The sequence below is a fragment of the Calliphora vicina genome, chromosome 4 (genome assembly GCF_958450345.1).
Source record: "Calliphora vicina chromosome 4, idCalVici1.1, whole genome shotgun sequence".
Classification (NCBI taxonomy): domain Eukaryota; kingdom Metazoa; phylum Arthropoda; class Insecta; order Diptera; family Calliphoridae; genus Calliphora; species Calliphora vicina.
In genome coordinates, this window is record NC_088783.1 from 16,968,267 (window position 1) to 16,977,223 (window position 8,957).

An 8,957-nucleotide genomic window follows, 5' to 3' on the forward strand; every position below is an offset into this window, starting at 1 on the left:
GACTATTGAAAATAACATTTCAAGGCGCGTGGGTTTTTCGATTTTCATCAATTTCCGTTTGTCTGTGCCATTCTAAGGGCAAAAAAGGGCAAATGGATGAATAAAATGAGGTTTCGTAGACAATTTGAAATTTTCTCATATTAAGAGCTGAAAAAATTGAAGATCATAGTCATCCAATAAGGTTAATATACCAAATGACGTGGATTTCCCTTTTTTGGTTATAAACATTGTAATCAATTTTTTTAAAAAAAAAAAACATAAAAATCACGAAAATAGAACACGTTTTTCGTAAACTGTCGCGATTATAGAAGGTCGCGATAATAGGTAGTCGGGAATACCGAGCTCCCGCGTATCTAGAAAATAAATCGGCATATAATGTAAAGCAGTTTCTTATCAAAGTTATGACAAATCATATATTATCCTTGAAACTAAGATTAATAAACACAGATTATTATTTATGTTAAACCAAGTTTAGTTTAGTTTAAAGTACGAAAGTTTATTACAATTGAATGCATTCTTTAAAGCTTTCATTGTAAGTCTGTGTTAATAATTTATGAGAAAAAAGAGTGACAACGACAACTGCGGCGACTGGCTCTTTTTTTCGTTCAAAGTTTCTCTTTCACTAAACAACAACAATACCAACAAAGGCAGCAGCAACAACTAAAAAAAGCACACACAATAGTGCTCGCGTTCAGGTTTAAATGTATTTTAGCGGCGGCCTAGCTTTAGACGTTTCAATGTTTGGCTGGCTGGCGGTTTTTAATGATTTAAGCCAAGTTAAATGATTAGTTGTTTATCGAGCACCAAAGTGTTTAAAGCTACACAACAAAACAAAAAAAATTTACTAAAATATTAAAACACAAAACTATAATATAAAACAAAAACAAAAATAGTAAAACAATAAAAATAAATATAAAAACGACATTGAATTTGAAAAAAAATAATTAACAAATACTTAAAAAACTAAAACTAATTTTACATAAATAAATTGCTGCTTTAAACCTAATATTAAATAAATAATTATTAAGAAAACAAAAAAAAGTATGTTTCAATGAAATTTTCATAAAAAAAAAATTATTAAATACATACCCAGAGCATGATTTCAAAATTCAACCGCCTTTAACGTATTTTTTTAACCGTCCATGGTCGTTGTTGCTATTGTTGTTGTTGTTGATTCTGTGATTGTGAGCTTTTTTTTTCGTTATGAAAAGTGCATTGTCTTGTTGTTGCATTATTTATTTGTATTGCGTGTTGACCGCGTTTCACTTCTGAGAAGAATTATTGGGAAATTTCGAATATTAATACATAAATAATTTTATTTAAAGAAAAAAATAAAAAAAAATCATATAAACTTAAAACATAAAACAGTGAAGTGCAATTCTGTTACCAAGAAATCATTTTGTGTTCAAAACAATTTCATTTTAAATAAATCAATTCAAACACCCACCTCTTTCAAATTTAACCCTTAAAAAACATGTGTAAAAATGTTAACCAAAAAAAAATCCATATTGTTTAGCTAATTTAATTTAATATGCATAAATAAATATACAGCTAAAGTTCGGTATAAAGAATAAAGAAATATTTGCATTAGCAAGCTTATTTAACAAATAAATAAATAACGTATGTATTTTACATCCGATATAAGGAATAGTAAGGGAAAATCGTCTTTCCTTTGTCCTCTCTTTATAATTGAAATGTTTCAAAGTTTATAATGTGAAATGTTTACAATATTTTAAAAGCTGGAATTTAAATTAGGAAACAATTGTAAATATTGTACTAAAATTCTGAAATTGTTCTGAAATTTTGAAAAACTACATAACGATTTTTTCCATATAGTGCAAAAATCTGACATAATATCATTCGTTATACCTTGCTTCGCCTGTACACACATATTACATACCCAGAATATTCTGTAGGAGAAACCGACACAGAACCAATTAGTATTTGAAATGGGTAACGTACAAGAGTACCCATAAAATAGAATTAGAATTCGTGCCGGATTTTCTTTATTTTTTGGAAAATAAAACAATTTTATTAGTTTGTGAAACAAACTTCTTTCATAACTTTAACATGAGTCATTTTATTTGACTGCCGTTAAGATTTATTGAAGGTAAAACCTTTAAACTTCTGTGATTTTTAAAGTGAGTAACAATTATTGGAGATTGTGTTATAATTGTAAACAAATTAATGGTTTTTATTGTGCAAATATTCAATTATTTGTATAGGTTTAATACATATTTATTATGCGCAACTTTACTCGGCCGCCATTCAAGAAAAATATCTCGCATTTTATGAATAATTTGTGCTACAATTGACATCCGAACAAAGTCGATGTAGGACCACACAGAGTGGTCGCTATTGTAAACATCAGAAAAGACTTACATATTTAAAACGAACTCCGAGAGATGAGTAAAAGATTTGTCTTAAACGAAATTGCTGTCAAATTTTTAAAAATACGTGTCTAAGTCCCCTTTTACAATGCAGAAATTGAAAGCCAGACATTTTTCTCGTTCTCTTTTGAACTTGCCTAAACCTTTTACAATCCCGAAATTAATAGACAGACAGAAATTTTTCGTTTCCTTTTTTCGTTCTTTTCCTCAGTGTGATATTTACATTGTCAAATGCATTTAAACATTGGTGTGAGAAAAATTATATGAAGCAACAACATGAAAACTGTGAAAAGTGGAAAAGAGAATCAACTAATGTCTAGTACAGATAGTCGTGTACTACACACTCTACCTCTTCAACCCCTCGCCTACAAACTTCGTCTGTCTGCCTTTCAATTTCTGCATTGTAAAAGGGGACTAATTAGTGTCATTTACAAATATCTGATTTACTGTGATAGATTTTAAAAATTCCTTAAAATTTTATACCTCAAATGGTTATTACTGTAAATGTAAAACTTTTTCTATAAAGTGGGCAGAATAAGGAAAACATTTTTGCAAAAATGTTTTCAAATATCCACTTTTGATGCTTGTTTTTCATATCGAGGAACTATATTAAATACAAAGATCCCACAGGCCAGCCAAAAAACTATGAAGACCAAGAATTGGACAAATTACTCCATGAAGATTGTTTTCAAATTCAGCAACAGCTCTCAAAATCATTGGGAGCTACTGAATCAGCAATTTCAAAACGTTTGCAAGCAGCAGTATTTATTCCAAAGCAGGAAAATTGGATACCATACAAACTGAAGCTGAGAGACCTTGACAGACGATTTTGCATGTCCGAAATGATGCTTGAACGCTATAAAAGAAAATAATTTCTCACCGAACCATTACTTATGATAAAAAATGGATCCATTACAACAACCCTAAGCGTAAGAGATCGTATGTGAAGCCCGGTCAAACAGCCGAATCGACACCAAATATCCATGACGTAAAAGGGTCTTGTATATTATGAGCTGCTGAAATCTGTCCAGGCAACTTGTACCGAATGCAACTGATTCGTTTTAAGCTAGAATTTACCGAAAAACACCCAGAATATGCGGCCAGACATGAAACCGTAACATTCCTGTTAAAAACTATTTAGAAATAAGTGGTTGGGAACTTTTACCTGACCCGCCTTATAGTCCAGACCGTGCCCCGTCTGATTACTATTTGTTTCGGTCGATGCAGAACGCCTTCTCAGAGTTATGCTCACTTTGTATCCGAAATTGCCTCTTGGCCTCAAAAGATGATCAGTTCTTTTGGCTCAGAATCCATATGTTGCCAGAAAGTTGGGAAAATGTCATAGCTAACAATGGCCAATACTTTTAATAAATTTATGTTGCACAAATGTTTCAAATTAAGTCATACACCCAATAATTATTCTTTATGTTTCTTATTATCTGACAATCTTGCACTTTGTTGACATTCTCGTTATATACAAGTAAATAAACGATCATGTTCGGCCCCTGGAGATTATGAGTGCCGACCACTGTTATATACCACCTCCTGAATATCGACTAAATGAGAATTCCTGGCTTTTTGTCAAATTTTTCAGCTATTTATGAACCGAATGGTATAATTTTTCAATACTGTTAATCAATAATGTATTTCTGATAGATCTATTCCAGCCCATTTTCCGATGTTCCAAAACAAAATACTCCAGATTATGTCTAATATAAGGCAAGACCTTACTTAGAAAGCAAACGAAAAAATTAACTCGATATGGAGGAACAGGTCGTTAGATTCAAACAAAAGTCATGATTATAACCTATAATCCTAATAGATTTACGGACAAATGTTTAAAAGTTATGTTATGGCATAACAAAGTTAGTCACTCGAAGTCGATTGGAATAGGATATCTCTATTTTAAAAACTATAGTCCGACTAAGAAAGAGTTCAAAATAGAGAAAACGAATTTTTTATGAAAATATCGTTCATATATAATTGGAGTTAAGGAACGAACGAAAGCATTCGTTCGTTACCAAGAAACAACAAGTTGAATCTTTGCCAAATCGTTTCACATTTTCTATTGGATTTAAACATCTTTCTGTAGTAAGATCTTATTCTTTTAAATATTTGGATATTGGAAAAAACACAATAAAGATTAAAAGTTCGTAATTTTGGTGAAAAAGTTGGATTTTTGCTCATCTTTCCGCCTTTTATGAACCGATTAAGATTGACTGAATAGCCGTTCATGGACTGATTTTAATAGTAATACTCTCGGAAACTTGCTTAATATACAGTGTTTGACAAAGCAATGGAAACTTTTCCAAATATTTCATTAGTGGCCTAAAATCTGAAATAATTTTTTAAAAAATTTTAACATTTTTGTAGTATTTTATTTGTATACATACTTTTATTAACTTAATTTAACAAAAAACAAAGGACATAATTAATTAAATTCTAAAAATGAGAAAACAAAATTAAGAGATTTCTTTTTTACGGCATTGACAAAACAATGTAAACTTAGGTATTATTTTAACAAATATGGGCTAAACTTTGCAATAACTCCATATATTGTTGGGTTCCCTACACATCGGCGATGCATTGAACCAATTAAAGAGTCAATGGTCTCCTTTGAAATATTTTGTCATTCCCTTCGATAAATCTTCCTTCCTGGTGTAATTTTGAGTCCTTATTTTACGATCTATAATTTCCCATAGATTTTCTATGGGATTGAGATCTGGCGATTGGCCAGGCCAATTCAAAACACGCACCTCGTTGGATTGTAAACACTCGGTTACAACCCTAGAGTTGTGTTTCGGGTCGTTGTCGTGTTGGAATCTCCAAACTAGGGGCATATTTTCCTCAGCGTATGGATACATAACATCGTTTAATATGGTTCTGTTCTACCTACCTGTCATAGTATCTTTTATAATAGGAATTGGGCCCATACCTTGCCCTGAAAAACATTCCCATACCATAATATTGCCACCGCCAAACTTTACAGTCTGATTTGTGTACTTTGGATCTAATCTTTTTCCCTTTGGTCGTCTTACAAATTTTCTACCATCACTGCCTCTTAAATTGTATTTGGATTCGTCGGAAAAGAGGACAGTATTCCATTTCTGTATCGACCAGTTAAATGATCCCTGGCAAATTGTAGACGAGCAGAACGGTTCTTTTTAGAAATGAGTGGTTTTTTCACAGGACGCAACCAAGACCAGCCTCATTTGCCCTGCGACTAACTGTTCGGGTACTTATTTCTAATTTTAGGCTATTAACAACCTCTCGAGGAGTTATTTTTGGGAATTTCTTGAACTCTCTCGCCATTAAATTATCTTGTCTAGGAGTAGTCTTACGAGGTCTTCCACCTAAATGTTGAGTTTTTACAGAACCGGTCTCACGTTTAAAATCGTTAATTATTTTATTTTATAAGTCTTCACAAATCTTAACTTTAGCCATTTTCGTTAACTTTGAAAAAAAGCAATTATGCGAAAAACTTAGAAAAAGAAATTGTGAAAAATTACCAGAATTTAAAAATAAAATAACTGTAAACAGGATGCTTTTTACATCGTTCTTTTAAATATTATTTTCGTTTTACACTTCTTTCTTGCAGAAGTTTAAAAGTTTCCATTGTTTTGTCAGTAGCGAAATAAGTGAATATTTCTAATTTTGTTCCCTTTTTTCAGAATATAATTAATTATGTTGTTTATTTTTCAGTTATTTTATATAAATAAAACTATACAAGTAAAATACTAAAAAAAAAAATTTTATTTTAAAAAAATATTTTAAATTTTGGGCTACATATGGAATATTTCCATTGTTTTGTCAACCACTGTATATTGCTGTATTATAAATGTCCCCTGATTATTTCGGGGTTTCGTTAAGTCGATTTCATCAGGTATACGAATAGACAACGTTAATTTTGCATACTTTATAGGTTCTTAAATTAATATTGTGGAAATCTCAAATGAATTGACAAACTTATCACCAAGGTGAAGCCTAAGAAATCGGAATATATTCACAAATCACTTTTTAGCATCCAGTACTTAATTAATCAGCAGATTCATTTTATATCCGATTTTAATTTACTTATAATATGATTGGTTTTAGCCGACTGTATGAATTTAATTTTATTCTAATGAGTTTTTTAAAAAGTTTTGAACTCTTAAACCTGTTGCACTTAATAATAACTATACTGTCTGTCATTCAATTACAGTGACTAAACAATTCCACATTAATTACTGGCACTTTTGATCTCTATTGTAAAATTGCTATAGAAATGAAAACATTCCATTGTTCTTGTTCTTGTTTTGTTTTTTTGCTAGTGCAATATCTAAGTATTAACAATGTCGTATATAATTTATATTTTTCACTTCTCATCATCGCCTTATTTGTAAAATTTTAAAAATGCACTGGTTTAAAAAAGACGTTTCTCTCGATTAAGATTTTCATCAGTACGTCCATTAAGCATTCATCTTTCTTTCTATGTACCTCCTATTAAAAGCGAAAAAATTATTGTTTCAATTAGAGCATTTTTGTAATGATTTTAAAGATCATTAACCAAGCAGCCAGCCATTGAATCGATCATGTTCGTTTTATCATAGAAAAAAACGAACCAACAAAAAAAAATGGCAAATATCTGTTATTTACAATTTAGCTGCTGCTTCTTCTGCTTAATTCTTCTTCTTTTATTTATTGTTAACAACAACATTGAACCACAATTAAACAAAAAAAAAAGGTTGTGAAAGTTTTTTTGTTTGTAGTTGTTATCAAATAATGATGGCGAAAAAAGAGAATGAGAAAGAAGGTGGTGGTGTGTTGGTGGCAGTATCACTGTATGCTATTGTTTTGGCTGTTGTTGTTAATCAAAACAAATGCTGTTGTTGTTTTTTTTTGTTTGACGTGTTGCTATTTCTTTTGTTTGTTTTTGATTTTTTGAAGCCATCTTTACGATTTTTTTTCTAACCTGACCTATGACAAGCTGTTTTTAAGTGTTTATGGACTTTGTCAACGCAGATTTACATTTATTTGCATTTAAGCTTTTCATTTGTATAAAATATAAAAAACTTTAATTGCAAAATGTGTAATTAATGTATTTGACTTGAGTCACAGCAGCCAATTGCTGCGTTTATAACCTTGATTTAAAATAAAATCATTTGAAAAATATTGCATAAATTAACCGATTATGATCTGATGGTTGTGCCTACTATATAGATATTGAGTAACTAATACATAAAACTTAATTAAAGCTGGATACAAATTATAAATTTGTAAATTTTATAGCACAAACGTGCTTTTTAAAGTTTATCTCAATATAAGTTTTTTAAAATAATATTTTATGATGTTTGTGTTCGGAAAACTAAAGCAAATATTGTGTTTAGCTCAACAAATTTAATTCATTAACATTTCAACAAAATTGTTAACCTCTACAAAATATAAAAAATATGAAATTTTATATTAATTTGTTGTATAAAGTTTCAAAATTATGTTCAAAATTGAACACGTACAAAAAGTTACAAAATTTATGAAAAATGCTTAATTTTTTTCAAATTAACTATTCGAAATTGAGTTCGAATTTTCAAACATACTTTAAAAGTTAACATTTTAATATGTAAATAATTTTAAAGACTATAAATGTTATTATTTGTGTAATAAATTATGAATTTAAAGATATTTCTAAATAAAATAATTTTCTAGTATTTCCTTCTATTGAAAATTAAGTTTGAATTTTCGAATATAAATAAAGTCAAAATTTTATATCTAAAACTGTTTAATTTTATATTAAATTGTAGAGAACTTGTTTTTTATATATTTTAAATTCTACTCAATATTTTAAAAGTTCGAAATATTTGAACCTCGAAAAGAAACATGCAAAATTTATATTATTTAAATATTTGTTTTAATTATAAAATTAAAATTTCCATAATTTCGATTTTTCGAAAATACTTAAAAACACAAAATTTATGTGTAAAAATGCTTTAAAGATCCGAATATTGTTTATTAAATTGTAATTCGATTCAATATTTTGGAAGTTCGATATTCGAATATTGTAAACACCAGTAAAACTTATATGAAATGGGTACTTTTTTAGAATAGAACTGGACAAAATTAATTTCTAGTAATTTTGAAATATTTAAAATTAATTTCGAAATTTGAGATATTTTCGAACATACTTTAAATATCACAATTTAAAGTTTAAATGTGATTTAAAAATAATTTTCTCATATATTTTACATGAAATTATGATTTTTTTTATCATTAAAGAATAGAAAACCATTTTCTGGTATTTTTCGCACTTTCGAAATTAAGTTCGAATTTTCGAATATACATAAAGTCAAAATTTTTTATTCAAAATGATGTAAATATTAGAAAATTTTAGTTTTTTTTTTTAATTAAGCGATAGAGCCCTGGATTTTAAACTTTTCTCAATATTTTGAAAGTTCGAAATATTCGAATATTGTAGAAACTAGCAAACTTTATATAAAATTATTTATTATTATTTAAACTGAAATATAATAATTTTCTAGCATTTTTTCAATGTTCGAAATTAAGTTCGAATTTTCGAACATACTTAAAAACACA